The sequence below is a fragment of the Ambystoma mexicanum genome, chromosome 1q, assembly GCF_040938575.1.
Source record: "Ambystoma mexicanum isolate Mex_15411 chromosome 1q, UKY_AmexF1_1, whole genome shotgun sequence".
In the NCBI taxonomy this organism is placed as follows: Eukaryota; Metazoa; Chordata; class Amphibia; order Caudata; family Ambystomatidae; genus Ambystoma; species Ambystoma mexicanum.
In genome coordinates this window covers 230,298,015-230,322,047 of record NC_090922.1, presented here as the reverse complement: position 1 = coordinate 230,322,047, position 24,033 = coordinate 230,298,015, and the positions used below count along the sequence as shown (strand labels likewise).

General features: G+C 44.1%; 7 non-coding genes across 7 annotated transcripts; all 7 read left to right on the top strand.

The window, feature by feature from the left end:
- Window positions 1-2,099: 2,099 nt before the first annotated feature.
- LOC138565348 (U6 spliceosomal RNA) lies at window positions 2,100-2,206 on the top strand. Its single transcript, XR_011301237.1, has one exon. It is a non-coding gene; the product is annotated as a U6 spliceosomal RNA (small nuclear RNA).
- Window positions 2,207-7,540: 5,334 nt separating this feature from the next.
- On the top strand, window positions 7,541-7,647 carry LOC138565347 (U6 spliceosomal RNA). The gene has a single exon (XR_011301236.1). It is a non-coding gene; the product is annotated as a U6 spliceosomal RNA (small nuclear RNA).
- A 2,405-nt stretch (window positions 7,648-10,052) lies between these two features.
- Window positions 10,053-10,159, top strand: LOC138565346 (U6 spliceosomal RNA). Its single transcript, XR_011301235.1, has one exon. It is a non-coding gene; the product is annotated as a U6 spliceosomal RNA (small nuclear RNA).
- A 2,395-nt stretch (window positions 10,160-12,554) lies between these two features.
- Window positions 12,555-12,661, top strand: LOC138565345 (U6 spliceosomal RNA). Its single transcript, XR_011301234.1, has one exon. It is a non-coding gene; the product is annotated as a U6 spliceosomal RNA (small nuclear RNA).
- A 2,395-nt stretch (window positions 12,662-15,056) lies between these two features.
- LOC138565344 (U6 spliceosomal RNA) lies at window positions 15,057-15,163 on the top strand. The gene has a single exon (XR_011301233.1). It is a non-coding gene; the product is annotated as a U6 spliceosomal RNA (small nuclear RNA).
- Window positions 15,164-20,491: 5,328 nt separating this feature from the next.
- On the top strand, window positions 20,492-20,598 carry LOC138565343 (U6 spliceosomal RNA). Its single transcript, XR_011301232.1, has one exon. It is a non-coding gene; the product is annotated as a U6 spliceosomal RNA (small nuclear RNA).
- A 2,401-nt stretch (window positions 20,599-22,999) lies between these two features.
- LOC138565342 (U6 spliceosomal RNA) lies at window positions 23,000-23,106 on the top strand. Its single transcript, XR_011301231.1, has one exon. It is a non-coding gene; the product is annotated as a U6 spliceosomal RNA (small nuclear RNA).
- The last annotated feature ends 927 nt before the right edge of the window (window positions 23,107-24,033 follow it).

Here is a 24,033-nt window from a genome sequence, read left to right as displayed (position 1 = left end):
GTCAACTGCTTTAAGGAGCTATTTGCAAACATCGCTCTGAACTACAGCTTTACTTGCTTCTAGGCCTTAATCTTTAATTGTGGCTTAGCAGTGTACTCCGGATTTGGCTGCTTTTAGTTGGTTAATTCTTTTTTTATTTCTGTAACTTTCAAACAGTCCCATTGTGAAATACCATTGTCACAATGTGCTGCAGTGCAGGAAAACTTAAAATGAATGGTAGGGAGGGGGGGGGGTTATGGGGGATGGGAAGGAGGGAGGGAGGGAGGGAGGAGAGAGAGACAGAGAGAGAGAAAACAAAGAAAATATGGTTTTCGGTGGCTATGTGTTTGCATGGAAAAGATTTTAGGCTTTTAATCATGTGGAAAGGGGCTCTGTGGCTGGCATGGCAGCCTGTTGATGCTTTGTTGAGTTGCTTGGAACATGCAAGGAAGGAGACCTGAAGCACTCCCGACCAGGTCGCATGTCTCCAAGTTACTGAAATCCCACAGACCTTCTCCCCGTGCCACAAAGTTCTGGGAGATGAGCTCTGCAGTTGTTCCCCACAAGTCGCCAAGCTCCCCAGATTTACTTTCTCAGAGTTGCTAGTTACTGCTACCCTACCTCGACCACTATATTTTGCCCAGATACTTGCTACTGTGGAGTAAGCAGGGGTAAGAAAGAGAGCGAGGGGGTTTGCCTATGCAAATCATCTGCCAGGATCCTACCTGGGAGGTCATTCCATCTCACCAGCTGACACCTGGGCAGCGGCAGGTAATTTGGAGAACAGATATATACGGACAGGCCACAAAGCAAAGGCTGAGCTGTTGATTGAGGATCCCTTTTGCCATGTCTCCCTAAGTTACAGAGGTCCAGAAAATTCCACCCTCAGCTCTCATAGAGAGGTCCTTGGCCGATCGTGGCCGATCAGAGGAGGGAAGTGTCGGAGGTGACTGCACACTGCCTCACCTTCACTGCTTTCTACAGTGGTAATGCTTTTGCAGAAGGGGCCTGTACAAGTGATTTTGTTCTGCGCTGTGGGAAAGTGACATTTATCCACTGACATTAACCAAACTACTTGCGCTGTTCAACGCACATGCATGCAGAGAAATAATGTTATGTTTTTTGGGGAAGGTCTAGAGGGTCCTGCTGATGATTCTTTTAAGCTGTCTGCTACTCTTGCTTTTACATAGAGTCTTCCCTGCCCAGGAATGTTTAAGGTATACTGTATGTCCCTCCCTTACAATGAAAACTCTGTTGAAAGCACAGAGGTACATAGGAATGGATCTGTTAAGAAATGAGACAAAAAGCCTGGAAAATGTAGAAACAGGTAGTATTTGGACTTAGCACATTTGACTGTGAGTTAGTTTATTGTATCAGTTGACCCACTGACCCCCTTACCTTTTGTGTAATACTTTTGCTCTCAGTGGGGTTGCCCAAAGTTCCCTTCTTAAAGCGGCTTTCTTATAAAAAAATCCTAGACCTGCTTTTTGTGGCACACATGCCTCATATCCCGTTGCAGTTGATAAAGTCACATCATCTCCCACCAGTACAAGCTGTAAAAGATTTCCAGGGCTTATCCAAGCAAACTAGACGTGGGTCGAAGGTTGAGCAATCCTTAAATCAGCAGCAAAGTTAAAATTGAAATCAGCCTCAGAATCCTTTATAGGATGGTCCAACATCTGTTGCTTACAGGGCTCAATCGGACAGCCTCTGGTGCTGACTCCTTAAGCCACCTCCTGTTTTTGCCTTGTCCTTGATACAGCCATGGGCCCACATACACTCAGAGGTACCGAGTTTTTCTCATGTCTATTGGGTCTATTGTGATGCTCTCAGGCTTGTATGACCCAGCCATTGTGATGGGGAGGGGGTTTTCATTTTGCAAGCACCCTGGACCATTAATCTTTATATCTTTAAATATAATTGGCATTAAACTAAAACCCTTTAGGGCCAGATCAATACAGCAGCAAAGAATGCTTATTCGTTGTTGTTTGCCTCTTCATTTCATACCACCCGATATCTAAATGGTGTTTGGACTTTCTGCCCTCTGAAATAAGGACATTTGGTATGGCAAACCTTTGACCAGAGGTCCTAATCAATGGTTTGATTGACTCTCCCTTTGCGCTTGCTTCTGCAACACATGTACTAATATTGGAATGATAATGGGAAATTTAAATCGGCCCCTGCTCTAAAGGATGACACGCACATTCGTAAAGCATTCACTATTTTTGGAACATGACTGGACAGAAACTTTCTTAATTTGCAAGTGTTGATTTTTTAATAGATCTTTCTTTATTGAAGATTGAAATTGTATGTTCATTCATATTACACGACAACACAATGCATTTTGCGCCAAATTCAACACTAATGCCTCAGGAGCCTTTTACTTGTGAGTCCTCTTGACTGAATGAACAGCCCCGTCCCCTTCAATTTCTTGACTTGTACTTTTACAAGTGGCACGCTTCTTTTGTTTTTTTTTATCCCATTCTACCAAACTCAGTATTATCACTTTCCCCCTTGTTGTGCACTCCAGCGTAAACTGCTTTAAGGTGCTATTTGCAAATATCGCTCTGAACTACAGCTTTACTTGCTTCTGGGCCTTAATCTTTAAATGGGGCTGAGCAGAGTACTCCGGGTTTGGCTGCTTTTAGTTGGTTGATTTCTTTTTTGATTTCTGTAACTTTCAAACAGTCCCATTGTGAAATACCATTGCCACAATGTGCTGCAGTGCATGAAAACTTAAAATTAATGGTAGGGAGAGGGAGAGGGGCTGGGGGGAAGAGAGAGTGCGGGAGGGTGGGAGGGAGCGAGGGAAGGAGACAGGGAGGAGAGAGAGAGAAAACAAAGAAAATATGGTATTTGGGGGCTATGTATTTGCATGGAAAAGATTTTAGCCTTTTAATCAAGTGGAAAGGGGCTCTGTGGTTGGTATCTCAGCCTGTTGATGCTTTGTTGAGTTGCTTGGAACATGCAAGGAAGGAGACCTGAAGCACTCCCGACCAGGTTGCATGTCTCCAAGTTACTGAAATCCAACAGACCTCCTCCCTGTGCCACAAACTTCTGGGCACTGAGCTCTGCAGTTGTTCCCCACAGGTCACCAAGTGTCCCAGATTTACTTTCTCAGAGTTGCTAGTTACTGCTACCCCACCTCGACCACTATATTTTCCCCAGATACTTGCTACTGTGGAGTAAGCAGGGCTAAGAGAGAGGGAGAGGGGGTGTGCCTATGCAAATCATCTGCCAGTATGCTTCCTGGGAGGTCATTCCATCTCACCATCTGACACCTGGGCAGCGGCAGGTAATTTGGAGAACAGACATATTCGGACAGGCCACAGAGCAAAAGCTGGGCCGTTGATTGAGGATCCCTTTAGCCATGTCTCCCTAAGTTACTGAGGTCCAGAAAAATTCCACCCTCAGCTCTTATAGAGAGGTCCTTGGCCGATCGTGGCCGATCAGGGTCGGGGGTGGGGGGACTGCACACTGCCTCACCTTTTCACTGCTTTCTACAGCGGTAATGCTTTTGCAGAAGGGGCCTGTACAAGTGATTTTGTCTGCGCTGTGGGAAAGTGACATTTATCCACTGACATTAACCAAATTACTTGCGCTGTTCAACGCACATACATGCATAGAAATCATGTTATGTTTTTTGGGGAAGGTCTAGAGGGTCCTGCTGATGATTTATTAAGCTGTCTGCTACTCTTGCTTTTACATAGTCTTCCCTGCCCAGGCATGTTTAAGGCATACTGCATGTCCCTCCATTACAATGAAAACTCTGTTGAAAGCACAGAGGTACATAGGAATGGATCTGTTAAGAACTGAAACAAAAAGCCTGGAAAAATGTCGAAACGCGTAGGATTTGGACTTACAATTAACTGACTCACATTCAGATGTGCTATCCCTTGCCCCCCTGACCCCCTTTCCTTTTGTGTAATCCTTTTGTTCTCAGTAGGGTTTTCCAAAGTGGCTTTCAAATAAAAGATCATAGACCTGCATTTTGTGGCACACATGCCTCATATCCCGTTGCTCTTGATAAACTCACATCATCTCCCACCAATACAAGCTGTAAAAGATTTTCAGGGCTTAGCCAAGCAAACTAGACGCGGGTCGAAGGTTGAGCAATCCTTTAATCAGCAGCAAAGTTAACATTGAAATAAGCCTCAGAATCTCTTAAAGGATGGTCCAACATCTGTTGCTGGCAGTGCGCAATGGGGCAGCCTGGGTCCTGACACCTTAAGCCATCTCCTATTCTTGCCTTGTCCTTGATCCAGCCATGGGCCCACATGCACTCAGAGGTACAGAGTGTTTCTCATGTCTCTGGGTCTGCTGTGATGCTCTCACTCTTGCATCACCCAGCCATCGTGATGGGGAGAGGGGTGTCGATTTGCAAGCACCGTTGAGCATGAATCTTTTTATCTTTAAATATAATTGGCATTAAACCAAACCCTTTAGGACCAGATCAATAAAGCAGCAAAGAATGCTGATGTATTGCTGTTTGCCGCTTAATTCCATACCATCCGACATCTAAATGGTGTTTGGTCAAACGTTTGCCATATCAAATGTCCTTATGTTAAAGAGCAGAAAGTCCAGAGGTCCTAATCAATGGTTTGGTTGGCTCTCCCTTTGCGCTTGCCTTAAGGCGTCAGCCCGATTGCGCCCTGCAAGCAACCAGTGTTGGCCCATCCTTTAAGAGATTCTGAAGCTGATTTCAATGTTATTTTTGCTGCTGATTTAAGGATTGCTCAACCTTCGGCCCACGTCTAATTTCCTTGGCTATGCCCTTGACATCTTTTACAGCTTGTATTGGTGGGAGATGATGTGAGTTTATCAAGAGCAACGGGATATGAGGCATGTGGGCCATAAAAAACATGTCTAGGATCTTTTTTTATAAGAAAGTCTCTTTAAGTAGGGAACTTTGGACAACACTGCTGAGAGCAAAAGGATTACACAAAAGGTAAGCGGGTCAGTGGGTCAAGGGATAGCACATCTGACTGTGAGTCCGTTTATTGTAAGTCCAAATCCTACCTGTTTCAACATTTTTCCAGGCTTTTGGTTTCATTTCTTAACAGATCCATTCCTATGTACCTCAGCAAAACATGTACTAATATTGGAATGAAAATGGGAAAATAGAATTGGCCCCTGCTTCAAAGGATGACACGCACATTCGTAAAGCATTCACTATTTTTGGCACACGACAGGACAGAAACTTTCTTAATCTGCAAGTATTTATTTTTTAATACATCTTTTTTTAATGAAGATTGAAATTGTATTTTCATACATAATACACGACAACACAATACATTTTGGGCCAAATTCAACACTAATGCCTCGGGAGACTTTTACTTGTGAGTCCTATTGACTGAATGAACAGCCCCATCTCCTTCAATTTCTTGACTTGTACTTTTAGAAGTGGCACGCTGCTTTTGTTTTTTATCCCATTCTACCAAACTCAGTATTATCACTTTTCCTCTTGTTGTGCACTCCAGCGTCAACTGCTTTAAGGAGCTATTTGCAAACATCGCTCTGAACTACAGCTTTACTTGCTTCTAGGCCTTAATCTTTAATTGTGGCTTAGCAGTGTACTCCGGATTTGGCTGCTTTTAGTTGGTTAATTCTTTTTTTATTTCTGTAACTTTCAAACAGTCCCATTGTGAAATACCATTGTCACAATGTGCTGCAGTGCAGGAAAACTTAAAATGAATGGTAGGGAGGGGGGGGTTATGGGGGAGGGAGGGAGGAGAGAGAGACAGAGAGAGAGAAAACAAAGAAAATATGGTTTTCGGTGGCTATGTGTTTGCATGGAAAAGATTTTAGGCTTTTAATCATGTGGAAAGGGGCTCTGTGGCTGGCATGGCAGCCTGTTGATGCTTTGTTGAGTTGCTTGGAACATGCAAGGAAGGAGACCTGAAGCACTCCCGACCAGGTCGCATGTCTCCAAGTTACTGAAATCCCACAGACCTTCTCCCCGTGCCACAAAGTTCTGGGAGATGAGCTCTGCAGTTGTTCCCCACAAGTCGCCAAGCTCCCCAGATTTACTTTCTCAGAGTTGCTAGTTACTGCTACCCTACCTCGACCACTATATTTTGCCCAGATACTTGCTACTGTGGAGTAAGCAGGGGTAAGAAAGAGAGCGAGGGGGTTTGCCTATGCAAATCATCTGCCAGGATCCTACCTGGGAGGTCATTCCATCTCACCAGCTGACACCTGGGCAGCGGCAGGTAATTTGGAGAACAGATATATACGGACAGGCCACAAAGCAAAGGCTGAGCTGTTGATTGAGGATCCCTTTTGCCATGTCTCCCTAAGTTACAGAGGTCCAGAAAATTCCACCCTCAGCTCTCATAGAGAGGTCCTTGGCCGATCGTGGCCGATCAGAGGAGGGAAGTGTCGGAGGTGACTGCACACTGCCTCACCTTCACTGCTTTCTACAGTGGTAATGCTTTTGCAGAAGGGGCCTGTACAAGTGATTTTGTTCTGCGCTGTGGGAAAGTGACATTTATCCACTGACATTAACCAAACTACTTGCGCTGTTCAACGCACATGCATGCAGAGAAATAATGTTATGTTTTTTGGGGAAGGTCTAGAGGGTCCTGCTGATGATTCTTTTAAGCTGTCTGCTACTCTTGCTTTTACATAGAGTCTTCCCTGCCCAGGAATGTTTAAGGTATACTGTATGTCCCTCCCTTACAATGAAAACTCTGTTGAAAGCACAGAGGTACATAGGAATGGATCTGTTAAGAAATGAGACAAAAAGCCTGGAAAATGTAGAAACAGGTAGTATTTGGACTTAGCACATTTGACTGTGAGTTAGTTTATTGTATCAGTTGACCCACTGACCCCCTTACCTTTTGTGTAATACTTTTGCTCTCAGTGGGGTTGCCCAAAGTTCCCTTCTTAAAGCGGCTTTCTTATAAAAAAATCCTAGACCTGCTTTTTGTGGCACACATGCCTCATATCCCGTTGCAGTTGATAAAGTCACATCATCTCCCACCAGTACAAGCTGTAAAAGATTTCCAGGGCTTATCCAAGCAAACTAGACGTGGGTCGAAGGTTGAGCAATCCTTAAATCAGCAGCAAAGTTAAAATTGAAATCAGCCTCAGAATCCTTTATAGGATGGTCCAACATCTGTTGCTTACAGGGCTCAATCGGACAGCCTCTGGTGCTGACTCCTTAAGCCACCTCCTGTTTTTGCCTTGTCCTTGATACAGCCATGGGCCCACATACACTCAGAGGTACCGAGTTTTTCTCATGTCTATTGGGTCTATTGTGATGCTCTCAGGCTTGTATGACCCAGCCATTGTGATGGGGAGGGGGTTTTCATTTTGCAAGCACCCTGGACCATTAATCTTTATATCTTTAAATATAATTGGCATTAAACTAAAACCCTTTAGGGCCAGATCAATACAGCAGCAAAGAATGCTTATTCGTTGTTGTTTGCCTCTTCATTTCATACCACCCGATATCTAAATGGTGTTTGGACTTTCTGCCCTCTGAAATAAGGACATTTGGTATGGCAAACCTTTGACCAGAGGTCCTAATCAATGGTTTGATTGACTCTCCCTTTGCGCTTGCTTCTGCAACACATGTACTAATATTGGAATGATAATGGGAAATTTAAATCGGCCCCTGCTCTAAAGGATGACACGCACATTCGTAAAGCATTCACTATTTTTGGAACATGACTGGACAGAAACTTTCTTAATTTGCAAGTGTTGATTTTTTAATAGATCTTTCTTTATTGAAGATTGAAATTGTATGTTCATTCATATTACACGACAACACAATGCATTTTGCGCCAAATTCAACACTAATGCCTCAGGAGCCTTTTACTTGTGAGTCCTCTTGACTGAATGAACAGCCCCGTCCCCTTCAATTTCTTGACTTGTACTTTTACAAGTGGCACGCTTCTTTTGTTTTTTTTTATCCCATTCTACCAAACTCAGTATTATCACTTTCCCCCTTGTTGTGCACTCCAGCGTAAACTGCTTTAAGGTGCTATTTGCAAATATCGCTCTGAACTACAGCTTTACTTGCTTCTGGGCCTTAATCTTTAAATGGGGCTGAGCAGAGTACTCCGGGTTTGGCTGCTTTTAGTTGGTTGATTTCTTTTTTGATTTCTGTAACTTTCAAACAGTCCCATTGTGAAATACCATTGCCACAATGTGCTGCAGTGCATGAAAACCTAAAATTAATGGTAGGGAGAGGGAGAGGGGCTGGGGGGAAGAGAGAGTGCGGGAGGGTGGGAGGGAGCGAGGGAAGGAGACAGAGAGGAGAGAGAGAGAAAACAAAGAAAATATGGTATTTGGGGGCTATGTATTTGCATGGAAAAGATTTTAGCCTTTTAATCAAGTGGAAAGGGGCTCTGTGGTTGGTATCTCAGCCTGTTGATGCTTTGTTGAGTTGCTTGGAACATGCAAGGAAGGAGACCTGAAGCACTCCCGACCAGGTTGCATGTCTCCAAGTTACTGAAATCCAACAGACCTCCTCCCTGTGCCACAAACTTCTGGGCACTGAGCTCTGCAGTTGTTCCCCACAGGTCGCCAAGTGTCCCAGATTTACTTTCTCAGAGTTGCTAGTTACTGCTACCCCACCTCGACCACTATATTTTCCCCAGATACTTGCTACTGTGGAGTAAGCAGGGCTAAGAGAGAGGGGGTGTGCCTATGCAAATCATCTGCCAGTATGCTTCCTGGGAGGTCATTCCATCTCACCATCTGACACCTGGGCAGCGGCAGGTAATTTGGAGAACAGACATATTCGGACAGGCCACAGAGCAAAAGCTGGGCCGTTGATTGAGGATCCCTTTAGCCATGTCTCCCTAAGTTACTGAGGTCCAGAAAAATTCCACCCTCAGCTCTTATAGAGAGGTCCTTGGCCGATCGTGGCCGATCAGGGTCGGGGGTGGGGGGACTGCACACTGCCTCACCTTTTCACTGCTTTCTACAGCGGTAATGCTTTTGCAGAAGGGGCCTGTACAAGTGATTTTGTCTGCGCTGTGGGAAAGTGACATTTATCCACTGACATTAACCAAATTACTTGCGCTGTTCAACGCACATACATGCATAGAAATCATGTTATGTTTTTTGGGGAAGGTCTAGAGGGTCCTGCTGATGATTTATTAAGCTGTCTGCTACTCTTGCTTTTACATAGTCTTCCCTGCCCAGGCATGTTTAAGGCATACTGCATGTCCCTCCATTACAATGAAAACTCTGTTGAAAGCACAGAGGTACATAGGAATGGATCTGTTAAGAAATGAGACAAAAAGCCTGGAAAATGTAGAAACAGGTAGTATTTGGACTTAGCACATTTGACTGTGAGTTAGTTTATTGTATCAGTTGACCCACTGACCCCCTTACCTTTTGTGTAATACTTTTGCTCTCAGTGGGGTTGCCCAAAGTTCCCTTCTTAAAGCGGCTTTCTTATAAAAAAATCCTAGACCTGCTTTTTGTGGCACACATGCCTCATATCCCGTTGCAGTTGATAAAGTCACATCATCTCCCACCAGTACAAGCTGTAAAAGATTTCCAGGGCTTATCCAAGCAAACTAGACGTGGGTCGAAGGTTGAGCAATCCTTAAATCAGCAGCAAAGTTAAAATTGAAATCAGCCTCAGAATCCTTTATAGGATGGTCCAACATCTGTTGCTTACAGGGCTCAATCGGACAGCCTCTGGTGCTGACTCCTTAAGCCACCTCCTGTTTTTGCCTTGTCCTTGATACAGCCATGGGCCCACATACACTCAGAGGTACCGAGTTTTTCTCATGTCTATTGGGTCTATTGTGATGCTCTCAGGCTTGTATGACCCAGCCATTGTGATGGGGAGGGGGTTTTCATTTTGCAAGCACCCTGGACCATTAATCTTTATATCTTTAAATATAATTGGCATTAAACTAAAACCCTTTAGGGCCAGATCAATACAGCAGCAAAGAATGCTTATTCGTTGTTGTTTGCCTCTTCATTTCATACCACCCGATATCTAAATGGTGTTTGGACTTTCTGCCCTCTGAAATAAGGACATTTGGTATGGCAAACCTTTGACCAGAGGTCCTAATCAATGGTTTGATTGACTCTCCCTTTGCGCTTGCTTCTGCAACACATGTACTAATATTGGAATGATAATGGGAAATTTAAATCGGCCCCTGCTCTAAAGGATGACACGCACATTCGTAAAGCATTCACTATTTTTGGAACATGACTGGACAGAAACTTTCTTAATTTGCAAGTGTTGATTTTTTAATAGATCTTTCTTTATTGAAGATTGAAATTGTATGTTCATTCATATTACACGACAACACAATGCATTTTGCGCCAAATTCAACACTAATGCCTCAGGAGCCTTTTACTTGTGAGTCCTCTTGACTGAATGAACAGCCCCGTCCCCTTCAATTTCTTGACTTGTACTTTTACAAGTGGCACGCTTCTTTTGTTTTTTTTTATCCCATTCTACCAAACTCAGTATTATCACTTTCCCCCTTGTTGTGCACTCCAGCGTAAACTGCTTTAAGGTGCTATTTGCAAATATCGCTCTGAACTACAGCTTTACTTGCTTCTGGGCCTTAATCTTTAAATGGGGCTGAGCAGAGTACTCCGGGTTTGGCTGCTTTTAGTTGGTTGATTTCTTTTTTGATTTCTGTAACTTTCAAACAGTCCCATTGTGAAATACCATTGCCACAATGTGCTGCAGTGCATGAAAACTTAAAATTAATGGTAGGGAGAGGGAGAGGGGCTGGGGGGAAGAGAGAGTGCGGGAGGGTGGGAGGGAGCGAGGGAAGGAGACAGGGAGGAGAGAGAGAGAAAACAAAGAAAATATGGTATTTGGGGGCTATGTATTTGCATGGAAAAGATTTTAGCCTTTTAATCAAGTGGAAAGGGGCTCTGTGGTTGGTATCTCAGCCTGTTGATGCTTTGTTGAGTTGCTTGGAACATGCAAGGAAGGAGACCTGAAGCACTCCCGACCAGGTTGCATGTCTCCAAGTTACTGAAATCCAACAGACCTCCTCCCTGTGCCACAAACTTCTGGGCACTGAGCTCTGCAGTTGTTCCCCACAGGTCGCCAAGTGTCCCAGATTTACTTTCTCAGAGTTGCTAGTTACTGCTACCCCACCTCGACCACTATATTTTCCCCAGATACTTGCTACTGTGGAGTAAGCAGGGCTAAGAGAGAGGGGGTGTGCCTATGCAAATCATCTGCCAGTATGCTTCCTGGGAGGTCATTCCATCTCACCATCTGACACCTGGGCAGCGGCAGGTAATTTGGAGAACAGACATATTCGGACAGGCCACAGAGCAAAAGCTGGGCCGTTGATTGAGGATCCCTTTAGCCATGTCTCCCTAAGTTACTGAGGTCCAGAAAAATTCCACCCTCAGCTCTTATAGAGAGGTCCTTGGCCGATCAGGGTCGGGGGTGGGGGGACTGCACACTGCCTCACCTTTTCACTGCTTTCTACAGCGGTAATGCTTTTGCAGAAGGGGCCTGTACAAGTGATTTTGTCTGCGCTGTGGGAAAGTGACATTTATCCACTGACATTAACCAAATTACTTGCGCTGTTCAACGCACATACATGCATAGAAATCATGTTATGTTTTTTGGGGAAGGTCTAGAGGGTCCTGCTGATGATTTATTAAGCTGTCTGCTACTCTTGCTTTTACATAGTCTTCCCTGCCCAGGCATGTTTAAGGCATACTGCATGTCCCTCCATTACAATGAAAACTCTGTTGAAAGCACAGAGGTACATAGGAATGGATCTGTTAAGAAATGAGACAAAAAGCCTGGAAAATGTAGAAACAGGTAGTATTTGGACTTAGCACATTTGACTGTGAGTTAGTTTATTGTATCAGTTGACCCACTGACCCCCTTACCTTTTGTGTAATACTTTTGCTCTCAGTGGGGTTGCCCAAAGTTCCCTTCTTAAAGCGGCTTTCTTATAAAAAAATCCTAGACCTGCTTTTTGTGGCACACATGCCTCATATCCCGTTGCAGTTGATAAAGTCACATCATCTCCCACCAGTACAAGCTGTAAAAGATTTCCAGGGCTTATCCAAGCAAACTAGACGTGGGTCGAAGGTTGAGCAATCCTTAAATCAGCAGCAAAGTTAAAATTGAAATCAGCCTCAGAATCCTTTATAGGATGGTCCAACATCTGTTGCTTACAGGGCTCAATCGGACAGCCTCTGGTGCTGACTCCTTAAGCCACCTCCTGTTTTTGCCTTGTCCTTGATACAGCCATGGGCCCACATACACTCAGAGGTACCGAGTTTTTCTCATGTCTATTGGGTCTATTGTGATGCTCTCAGGCTTGTATGACCCAGCCATTGTGATGGGGAGGGGGTTTTCATTTTGCAAGCACCCTGGACCATTAATCTTTATATCTTTAAATATAATTGGCATTAAACTAAAACCCTTTAGGGCCAGATCAATACAGCAGCAAAGAATGCTTATTCGTTGTTGTTTGCCTCTTCATTTCATACCACCCGATATCTAAATGGTGTTTGGACTTTCTGCCCTCTGAAATAAGGACATTTGGTATGGCAAACCTTTGACCAGAGGTCCTAATCAATGGTTTGATTGACTCTCCCTTTGCGCTTGCTTCTGCAACACATGTACTAATATTGGAATGATAATGGGAAATTTAAATCGGCCCCTGCTCTAAAGGATGACACGCACATTCGTAAAGCATTCACTATTTTTGGAACATGACTGGACAGAAACTTTCTTAATTTGCAAGTGTTGATTTTTTAATAGATCTTTCTTTATTGAAGATTGAAATTGTATGTTCATTCATATTACACGACAACACAATGCATTTTGCGCCAAATTCAACACTAATGCCTCAGGAGCCTTTTACTTGTGAGTCCTCTTGACTGAATGAACAGCCCCGTCCCCTTCAATTTCTTGACTTGTACTTTTACAAGTGGCACGCTTCTTTTGTTTTTTTTTATCCCATTCTACCAAACTCAGTATTATCACTTTCCCCCTTGTTGTGCACTCCAGCGTAAACTGCTTTAAGGTGCTATTTGCAAATATCGCTCTGAACTACAGCTTTACTTGCTTCTGGGCCTTAATCTTTAAATGGGGCTGAGCAGAGTACTCCGGGTTTGGCTGCTTTTAGTTGGTTGATTTCTTTTTTGATTTCTGTAACTTTCAAACAGTCCCATTGTGAAATACCATTGCCACAATGTGCTGCAGTGCATGAAAACTTAAAATTAATGGTAGGGAGAGGGAGAGGGGCTGGGGGGAAGAGAGAGTGCGGGAGGGTGGGAGGGAGCGAGGGAAGGAGACAGGGAGGAGAGAGAGAGAAAACAAAGAAAATATGGTATTTGGGGGCTATGTATTTGCATGGAAAAGATTTTAGCCTTTTAATCAAGTGGAAAGGGGCTCTGTGGTTGGTATCTCAGCCTGTTGATGCTTTGTTGAGTTGCTTGGAACATGCAAGGAAGGAGACCTGAAGCACTCCCGACCAGGTTGCATGTCTCCAAGTTACTGAAATCCAACAGACCTCCTCCCTGTGCCACAAACTTCTGGGCACTGAGCTCTGCAGTTGTTCCCCACAGGTCGCCAAGTGTCCCAGATTTACTTTCTCAGAGTTGCTAGTTACTGCTACCCCACCTCGACCACTATATTTTCCCCAGATACTTGCTACTGTGGAGTAAGCAGGGCTAAGAGAGAGGGGGTGTGCCTATGCAAATCATCTGCCAGTATGCTTCCTGGGAGGTCATTCCATCTCACCATCTGACACCTGGGCAGCGGCAGGTAATTTGGAGAACAGACATATTCGGACAGGCCACAGAGCAAAAGCTGGGCCGTTGATTGAGGATCCCTTTAGCCATGTCTCCCTAAGTTACTGAGGTCCAGAAAAATTCCACCCTCAGCTCTTATAGAGAGGTCCTTGGCCGATCAGGGTCGGGGGTGGGGGGACTGCACACTGCCTCACCTTTTCACTGCTTTCTACAGCGGTAATGCTTTTGCAGAAGGGGCCTGTACAAGTGATTTTGTCTGCGCTGTGGGAAAGTGACATTTATCCACTGACATTAACCAAATTACTTGCGCTGTTCAACGCACATACATGCATAGAAATCATGTTATGTTTTTTGGGGAAGGTCTAGAGGGTCCTGCTGATGATTTATTAAGCTGTCTGCTACTCTTGCTTTTACATAGTCTTCCCTGCCCAGGCATGTTTAAGGCATACTGCATGTCCCTCCATTACAATGAAAACTCTGTTGAAAGCACAGAGGTACATAGGAATGGATCTGTTAAGAAATGAGACAAAAAGCCTGGAAAATGTAGAAACAGGTAGTATTTGGACTTAGCACATTTGACTGTGAGTTAGTTTATTGTATCAGTTGACCCACTGACCCCCTTACCTTTTGTGTAATACTTTTGCTCTCAGTGGGGTTGCCCAAAGTTCCCTTCTTAAAGCGGCTTTCTTATAAAAAAATCCTAGACCTGCTTTTTGTGGCACACATGCCTCATATCCCGTTGCAGTTGATAAAGTCACATCATCTCCCACCAGTACAAGCTGTAAAAGATTTCCAGGGCTTATCCAAGCAAACTAGACGTGGGTCGAAGGTTGAGCAATCCTTAAATCAGCAGCAAAGTTAAAATTGAAATCAGCCTCAGAATCCTTTATAGGATGGTCCAACATCTGTTGCTTACAGGGCTCAATCGGACAGCCTCTGGTGCTGACTCCTTAAGCCACCTCCTGTTTTTGCCTTGTCCTTGATACAGCCATGGGCCCACATACACTCAGAGGTACCGAGTTTTTCTCATGTCTATTGGGTCTATTGTGATGCTCTCAGGCTTGTATGACCCAGCCATTGTGATGGGGAGGGGGTTTTCATTTTGCAAGCACCCTGGACCATTAATCTTTATATCTTTAAATATAATTGGCATTAAACTAAAACCCTTTAGGGCCAGATCAATACAGCAGCAAAGAATGCTTATTCGTTGTTGTTTGCCTCTTCATTTCATACCACCCGATATCTAAATGGTGTTTGGACTTTCTGCCCTCTGAAATAAGGACATTTGGTATGGCAAACCTTTGACCAGAGGTCCTAATCAATGGTTTGATTGACTCTCCCTTTGCGCTTGCTTCTGCAACACATGTACTAATATTGGAATGATAATGGGAAATTTAAATCGGCCCCTGCTCTAAAGGATGACACGCACATTCGTAAAGCATTCACTATTTTTGGAACATGACTGGACAGAAACTTTCTTAATTTGCAAGTGTTGATTTTTTAATAGATCTTTCTTTATTGAAGATTGAAATTGTATGTTCATTCATATTACACGACAACACAATGCATTTTGCGCCAAATTCAACACTAATGCCTCAGGAGCCTTTTACTTGTGAGTCCTCTTGACTGAATGAACAGCCCCGTCCCCTTCAATTTCTTGACTTGTACTTTTACAAGTGGCACGCTTCTTTTGTTTTTTTTTATCCCATTCTACCAAACTCAGTATTATCACTTTCCCCCTTGTTGTGCACTCCAGCGTAAACTGCTTTAAGGTGCTATTTGCAAATATCGCTCTGAACTACAGCTTTACTTGCTTCTGGGCCTTAATCTTTAAATGGGGCTGAGCAGAGTACTCCGGGTTTGGCTGCTTTTAGTTGGTTGATTTCTTTTTTGATTTCTGTAACTTTCAAACAGTCCCATTGTGAAATACCATTGCCACAATGTGCTGCAGTGCATGAAAACTTAAAATTAATGGTAGGGAGAGGGAGAGGGGCTGGGGGGAAGAGAGAGTGCGGGAGGGTGGGAGGGAGCGAGGGAAGGAGACAGGGAGGAGAGAGAGAGAAAACAAAGAAAATATGGTATTTGGGGGCTATGTATTTGCATGGAAAAGATTTTAGCCTTTTAATCAAGTGGAAAGGGGCTCTGTGGTTGGTATCTCAGCCTGTTGATGCTTTGTTGAGTTGCTTGGAACATGCAAGGAAGGAGACCTGAAGCACTCCCGACCAGGTTGCATGTCTCCAAGTTACTGAAATCCAACAGACCTCCTCCCTGTGCCACAAACTTCTGGGCACTGAGCTCTGCAGTTGTTCCCCACAGGTCGCCAAGTGTCCCAGATTTACTTTCTCAGAGTTGCTAGTTACTGCTACCCCACCTCGACCACTATATTTTCCCCAGATACTTGCTACTGTGGAGTAAGCAGGGCTAAGAGAGAGGGGGTGTGCCTATGCAAATCATCTGCCAGTATGCTTCCTGGGAGGTCATTCCATCTCACCATCTGACACCTGGGCAGCGGCAGGTAATTTGGAGAACAGACATATTCGGACAGGCCACAGAGCAAAAGCTGGGCCGTTGATTGAGGATCCCTTTAGCCATGTCTCCCTAAGTTACTGAGGTCCAGAAAAATTCCACCCTCAGCTCTTATAGAGAGGTCCTTGGCCGATCGTGGCCGATCAGGGTCGGGGGTGGGGGGACTGCACACTGCCTCACCTTTTCACTGCTTTCTACAGCGGTAATGCTTTTGCAGAAGGGGCCTGTACAAGTGATTTTGTCTGCGCTGTGGGAAAGTGACATTTATCCACTGACATTAACCAAATTACTTGCGCTGTTCAACGCACATACATGCATAGAAATCATGTTATGTTTTTTGGGGAAGGTCTAGAGGGTCCTGCTGATGATTTATTAAGCTGTCTGCTACTCTTGCTTTTACATAGTCTTCCCTGCCCAGGCATGTTTAAGGCATACTGCATGTCCCTCCATTACAATGAAAACTCTGTTGAAAGCACAGAGGTACATAGGAATGGATCTGTTAAGAACTGAAACAAAAAGCCTGGAAAAATGTCGAAACGCGTAGGATTTGGACTTACAATTAACTGACTCACATTCAGATGTGCTATCCCTTGCCCCCCTGACCCCCTTTCCTTTTGTGTAATCCTTTTGTTCTCAGTAGGGTTTTCCAAAGTGGCTTTCAAATAAAAGATCATAGACCTGCATTTTGTGGCACACATGCCTCATATCCCGTTGCTCTTGATAAACTCACATCATCTCCCACCAATACAAGCTGTAAAAGATTTTCAGGGCTTAGCCAAGCAAACTAGACGCGGGTCGAAGGTTGAGCAATCCTTTAATCAGCAGCAAAGTTAACATTGAAATAAGCCTCAGAATCTCTTAAAGGATGGTCCAACATCTGTTGCTGGCAGTGCGCAATGGGGCAGCCTGGGTCCTGACACCTTAAGCCATCTCCTATTCTTGCCTTGTCCTTGATCCAGCCATGGGCCCACATGCACTCAGAGGTACAGAGTGTTTCTCATGTCTCTGGGTCTGCTGTGATGCTCTCACTCTTGCATCACCCAGCCATCGTGATGGGGAGAGGGGTGTCGATTTGCAAGCACCGTTGAGCATGAATCTTTTTATCTTTAAATATAATTGGCATTAAACCAAACCCTTTAGGACCAGATCAATAAAGCAGCAAAGAATGCTGATGTATTGCTGTTTGCCGCTTAATTCCATACCATCCGACATCTAAATGGTGTTTGGTCAAACGTTTGCCATATCAAATGTCCTTATGTTAAAGAGCAGAAAGTCCAGAGGTCCTAATCAATGGTTTGGTTGGCTCTCCCTTTGCGCTTGCCTTAAGGCGTCAGCCCGATTGCGCCCTGCAAGCAACCAGTGTTGGCCCATCCTTTAAGAGATTCTGAAGCTGATTTCAATGTTATTTTTGCTGCTGATTTAAGGATTGCTCAACCTTCGGCCCACGTCTAATTTCCTTGGCTATGCCCTTGACATCTTTTACAGCTTGTATTGGTGGGAGATGATGTGAGTTTATCAAGAGCAACGGGATATGAGGCATGTGGGCCATAAAAAACATGTCTAGGATCTTTTTTTATAAGAAAGTCTCTTTAAGTAGGGAACTTTGGACAACACTGCTGAGAGCAAAAGGATTACACAAAAGGTAAGCGGGTCAGTGGGTCAAGGGATAGCACATCTGACTGTGAGTCCGTTTATTGTAAGTCCAAATCCTACCTGTTTCAACATTTTTCCAGGCTTTTGGTTTCATTTCTTAACAGATCCATTCCTATGTACCTCAGCAAAACATGTACTAATATTGGAATGAAAATGGGAAAATAGAATTGGCCCCTGCTTCAAAGGATGACACGCACATTCGTAAAGCATTCACTATTTTTGGCACACGACAGGACAGAAACTTTCTTAATCTGCAAGTATTTATTTTTTAATACATCTTTTTTTAATGAAGATTGAAATTGTATTTTCATACATAATACACGACAACACAATACATTTTGGGCCAAATTCAACACTAATGCCTCGGGAGACTTTTACTTGTGAGTCCTATTGACTGAATGAACAGCCCCATCTCCTTCAATTTCTTGACTTGTACTTTTAGAAGTGGCACGCTGCTTTTGTTTTTTATCCCATTCTACCAAACTCAGTATTATCACTTTTCCTCTTGTTGTGCACTCCAGCGTCAACTGCTTTAAGGAGCTATTTGCAAACATCGCTCTGAACTACAGCTTTACTTGCTTCTAGGCCTTAATCTTTAATTGTGGCTTAGCAGTGTACTCCGGATTTGGCTGCTTTTAGTTGGTTAATTCTTTTTTTATTTCTGTAACTTTCAAACAGTCCCATTGTGAAATACCATTGTCACAATGTGCTGCAGTGCAGGAAAACTTAAAATGAATGGTAGGGAGGGGGGGGTTATGGGGGAGGGAGGGAGGAGAGAGAGACAGAGAGAGAGAAAACAAAGAAAATATGGTTTTCGGTGGCTATGTGTTTGCATGGAAAAGATTTTAGGCTTTTAATCATGTGGAAAGGGGCTCTGTGGCTGGCATGGCAGCCTGTTGATGCTTTGTTGAGTTGCTTGGAACATGCAAGGAAGGAGACCTGAAGCACTCCCGACCAGGTCGCATGTCTCCAAGTTACTGAAATCCCACAGACCTTCTCCCCGTGCCACAAAGTTCTGGGAGATGAGCTCTGCAGTTGTTCCCCACAAGTCGCCAAGCTCCCCAGATTTACTTTCTCAGAGTTGCTAGTTACTGCTACCCTACCTCGACCACTATATTTTGCCCAGATACTTGCTACTGTGGAGTAAGCAGGGGTAAGAAAGAGAGCGAGGGGGTTTGCCTATGCAAATCATCTGCCAGGATCCTACCTGGGAGGTCATTCCATCTCACCAGCTGACACCTGGGCAGCGGCAGGTAATTTGGAGAACAGATATATACGGACAGGCCACAAAGCAAAGGCTGAGCTGTTGATTGAGGATCCCTTTTGCCATGTCTCCCTAAGTTACAGAGGTCCAGAAAATTCCACCCTCAGCTCTCATAGAGAGGTCCTTGGCCGATCGTGGCCGATCAGAGGAGGGAAGTGTCGGAGGTGACTGCACACTGCCTCACCTTCACTGCTTTCTACAGTGGTAATGCTTTTGCAGAAGGGGCCTGTACAAGTGATTTTGTTCTGCGCTGTGGGAAAGTGACATTTATCCACTGACATTAACCAAACTACTTGCGCTGTTCAACGCACATGCATGCAGAGAAATAATGTTATGTTTTTTGGGGAAGGTCTAGAGGGTCCTGCTGATGATTCTTTTAAGCTGTCTGCTACTCTTGCTTTTACATAGAGTCTTCCCTGCCCAGGAATGTTTAAGGTATACTGTATGTCCCTCCCTTACAATGAAAACTCTGTTGAAAGCACAGAGGTACATAGGAATGGATCTGTTAAGAAATGAGACAAAAAGCCTGGAAAATGTAGAAACAGGTAGTATTTGGACTTAGCACATTTGACTGTGAGTTAGTTTATTGTATCAGTTGACCCACTGACCCCCTTACCTTTTGTGTAATACTTTTGCTCTCAGTGGGGTTGCCCAAAGTTCCCTTCTTAAAGCGGCTTTCTTATAAAAAAATCCTAGACCTGCTTTTTGTGGCACACATGCCTCATATCCCGTTGCAGTTGATAAAGTCACATCATCTCCCACCAGTACAAGCTGTAAAAGATTTCCAGGGCTTATCCAAGCAAACTAGACGTGGGTCGAAGGTTGAGCAATCCTTAAATCAGCAGCAAAGTTAAAATTGAAATCAGCCTCAGAATCCTTTATAGGATGGTCCAACATCTGTTGCTTACAGGGCTCAATCGGACAGCCTCTGGTGCTGACTCCTTAAGCCACCTCCTGTTTTTGCCTTGTCCTTGATACAGCCATGGGCCCACATACACTCAGAGGTACCGAGTTTTTCTCATGTCTATTGGGTCTATTGTGATGCTCTCAGGCTTGTATGACCCAGCCATTGTGATGGGGAGGGGGTTTTCATTTTGCAAGCACCCTGGACCATTAATCTTTATATCTTTAAATATAATTGGCATTAAACTAAAACCCTTTAGGGCCAGATCAATACAGCAGCAAAGAATGCTTATTCGTTGTTGTTTGCCTCTTCATTTCATACCACCCGATATCTAAATGGTGTTTGGACTTTCTGCCCTCTGAAATAAGGACATTTGGTATGGCAAACCTTTGACCAGAGGTCCTAATCAATGGTTTGATTGACTCTCCCTTTGCGCTTGCTTCTGCAACACATGTACTAATATTGGAATGATAATGGGAAATTTAAATCGGCCCCTGCTCTAAAGGATGACACGCACATTCGTAAAGCATTCACTATTTTTGGAACATGACTGGACAGAAACTTTCTTAATTTGCAAGTGTTGATTTTTTAATAGATCTTTCTTTATTGAAGATTGAAATTGTATGTTCATTCATATTACACGACAACACAATGCATTTTGCGCCAAATTCAACACTAATGCCTCAGGAGCCTTTTACTTGTGAGTCCTCTTGACTGAATGAACAGCCCCGTCCCCTTCAATTTCTTGACTTGTACTTTTACAAGTGGCACGCTTCTTTTGTTTTTTTTTATCCCATTCTACCAAACTCAGTATTATCACTTTCCCCCTTGTTGTGCACTCCAGCGTAAACTGCTTTAAGGTGCTATTTGCAAATATCGCTCTGAACTACAGCTTTACTTGCTTCTGGGCCTTAATCTTTAAATGGGGCTGAGCAGAGTACTCCGGGTTTGGCTGCTTTTAGTTGGTTGATTTCTTTTTTGATTTCTGTAACTTTCAAACAGTCCCATTGTGAAATACCATTGCCACAATGTGCTGCAGTGCATGAAAACTTAAAATTAATGGTAGGGAGAGGGAGAGGGGCTGGGGGGAAGAGAGAGTGCGGGAGGGTGGGAGGGAGCGAGGGAAGGAGACAGGGAGGAGAGAGAGAGAAAACAAAGAAAATATGGTATTTGGGGGCTATGTATTTGCATGGAAAAGATTTTAGCCTTTTAATCAAGTGGAAAGGGGCTCTGTGGTTGGTATCTCAGCCTGTTGATGCTTTGTTGAGTTGCTTGGAACATGCAAGGAAGGAGACCTGAAGCACTCCCGACCAGGTTGCATGTCTCCAAGTTACTGAAATCCAACAGACCTCCTCCCTGTGCCACAAACTTCTGGGCACTGAGCTCTGCAGTTGTTCCCCACAGGTCGCCAAGTGTCCCAGATTTACTTTCTCAGAGTTGCTAGTTACTGCTACCCCACCTCGACCACTATATTTTCCCCAGATACTTGCTACTGTGGAGTAAGCAGGGCTAAGAGAGAGGGAGAGGGGGTGTGCCTATGCAAATCATCTGCCAGTATGCTTCCTGGGAGGTCATTCCATCTCACCATCTGACACCTGGGCAGCGGCAGGTAATTTGGAGAACAGACATATTCGGACAGGCCACAGAGCAAAAGCTGGGCCGTTGATTGAGGATCCCTTTAGCCATGTCTCCCTAAGTTACTGAGGTCCAGAAAAATTCCACCCTCAGCTCTTATAGAGAGGTCCTTGGCCGATCAGGGTCGGGGGTGGGGGGACTGCACACTGCCTCACCTTTTCACTGCTTTCTACAGCGGTAATGCTTTTGCAGAAGGGGCCTGTACAAGTGATTTTGTCTGCGCTGTGGGAAAGTGACATTTATCCACTGACATTAACCAAATTACTTGCGCTGTTCAACGCACATACATGCATAGAAATCATGTTATGTTTTTTGGGGAAGGTCTAGAGGGTCCTGCTGATGATTTATTAAGCTGTCTGCTACTCTTGCTTTTACATAGTCTTCCCTGCCCAGGCATGTTTAAGGCATACTGCATGTCCCTCCATTACAATGAAAACTCTGTTGAAAGCACAGAGGTACATAGGAATGGATCTGTTAAGAAATGAGACAAAAAGCCTGGAAAATGTAGAAACAGGTAGTATTTGGACTTAGCACATTTGACTGTGAGTTAGTTTATTGTATCAGTTGACCCACTGACCCCCTTACCTTTTGTGTAATACTTTTGCTCTCAGTGGGGTTGCCCAAAGTTCCCTTCTTAAAGCGGCTTTCTTATAAAAAAATCCTAGACCTGCTTTTTGTGGCACACATGCCTCATATCCCGTTGCAGTTGATAAAGTCACATCATCTCCCACCAGTACAAGCTGTAAAAGATTTCCAGGGCTTATCCAAGCAAACTAGACGTGGGTCGAAGGTTGAGCAATCCTTAAATCAGCAGCAAAGTTAAAATTGAAATCAGCCTCAGAATCCTTTATAGGATGGTCCAACATCTGTTGCTTACAGGGCTCAATCGGACAGCCTCTGGTGCTGACTCCTTAAGCCACCTCCTGTTTTTGCCTTGTCCTTGATACAGCCATGGGCCCACATACACTCAGAGGTACCGAGTTTTTCTCATGTCTATTGGGTCTATTGTGATGCTCTCAGGCTTGTATGACCCAGCCATTGTGATGGGGAGGGGGTTTTCATTTTGCAAGCACCCTGGACCATTAATCTTTATATCTTTAAATATAATTGGCATTAAACTAAAACCCTTTAGGGCCAGATCAATACAGCAGCAAAGAATGCTTATTCGTTGTTGTTTGCCTCTTCATTTCATACCACCCGATATCTAAATGGTGTTTGGACTTTCTGCCCTCTGAAATAAGGACATTTGGTATGGCAAACCTTTGACCAGAGGTCCTAATCAATGGTTTGATTGACTCTCCCTTTGCGCTTGCTTCTGCAACACATGTACTAATATTGGAATGATAATGGGAAATTTAAATCGGCCCCTGCTCTAAAGGATGACACGCACATTCGTAAAGCATTCACTATTTTTGGAACATGACTGGACAGAAACTTTCTTAATTTGCAAGTGTTGATTTTTTAATAGATCTTTCTTTATTGAAGATTGAAATTGTATGTTCATTCATATTACACGACAACACAATGCATTTTGCGCCAAATTCAACACTAATGCCTCAGGAGCCTTTTACTTGTGAGTCCTCTTGACTGAATGAACAGCCCCGTCCCCTTCAATTTCTTGACTTGTACTTTTACAAGTGGCACGCTTCTTTTGTTTTTTTTTATCCCATTCTACCAAACTCAGTATTATCACTTTCCCCCTTGTTGTGCACTCCAGCGTAAACTGCTTTAAGGTGCTATTTGCAAATATCGCTCTGAACTACAGCTTTACTTGCTTCTGGGCCTTAATCTTTAAATGGGGCTGAGCAGAGTACTCCGGGTTTGGCTGCTTTTAGTTGGTTGATTTCTTTTTTGATTTCTGTAACTTTCAAACAGTCCCATTGTGAAATACCATTGCCACAATGTGCTGCAGTGCATGAAAACTTAAAATTAATGGTAGGGAGAGGGAGAGGGGCTGGGGGGAAGAGAGAGTGCGGGAGGGTGGGAGGGAGCGAGGGAAGGAGACAGGGAGGAGAGAGAGAGAAAACAAAGAAAATATGGTATTTGGGGGCTATGTATTTGCATGGAAAAGATTTTAGCCTTTTAATCAAGTGGAAAGGGGCTCTGTGGTTGGTATCTCAGCCTGTTGATGCTTTGTTGAGTTGCTTGGAACATGCAAGGAAGGAGACCTGAAGCACTCCCGACCAGGTTGCATGTCTCCAAGTTACTGAAATCCAACAGACCTCCTCCCTGTGCCACAAACTTCTGGGCACTGAGCTCTGCAGTTGTTCCCCACAGGTCGCCAAGTGTCCCAGATTTACTTTCTCAGAGTTGCTAGTTACTGCTACCCCACCTCGACCAC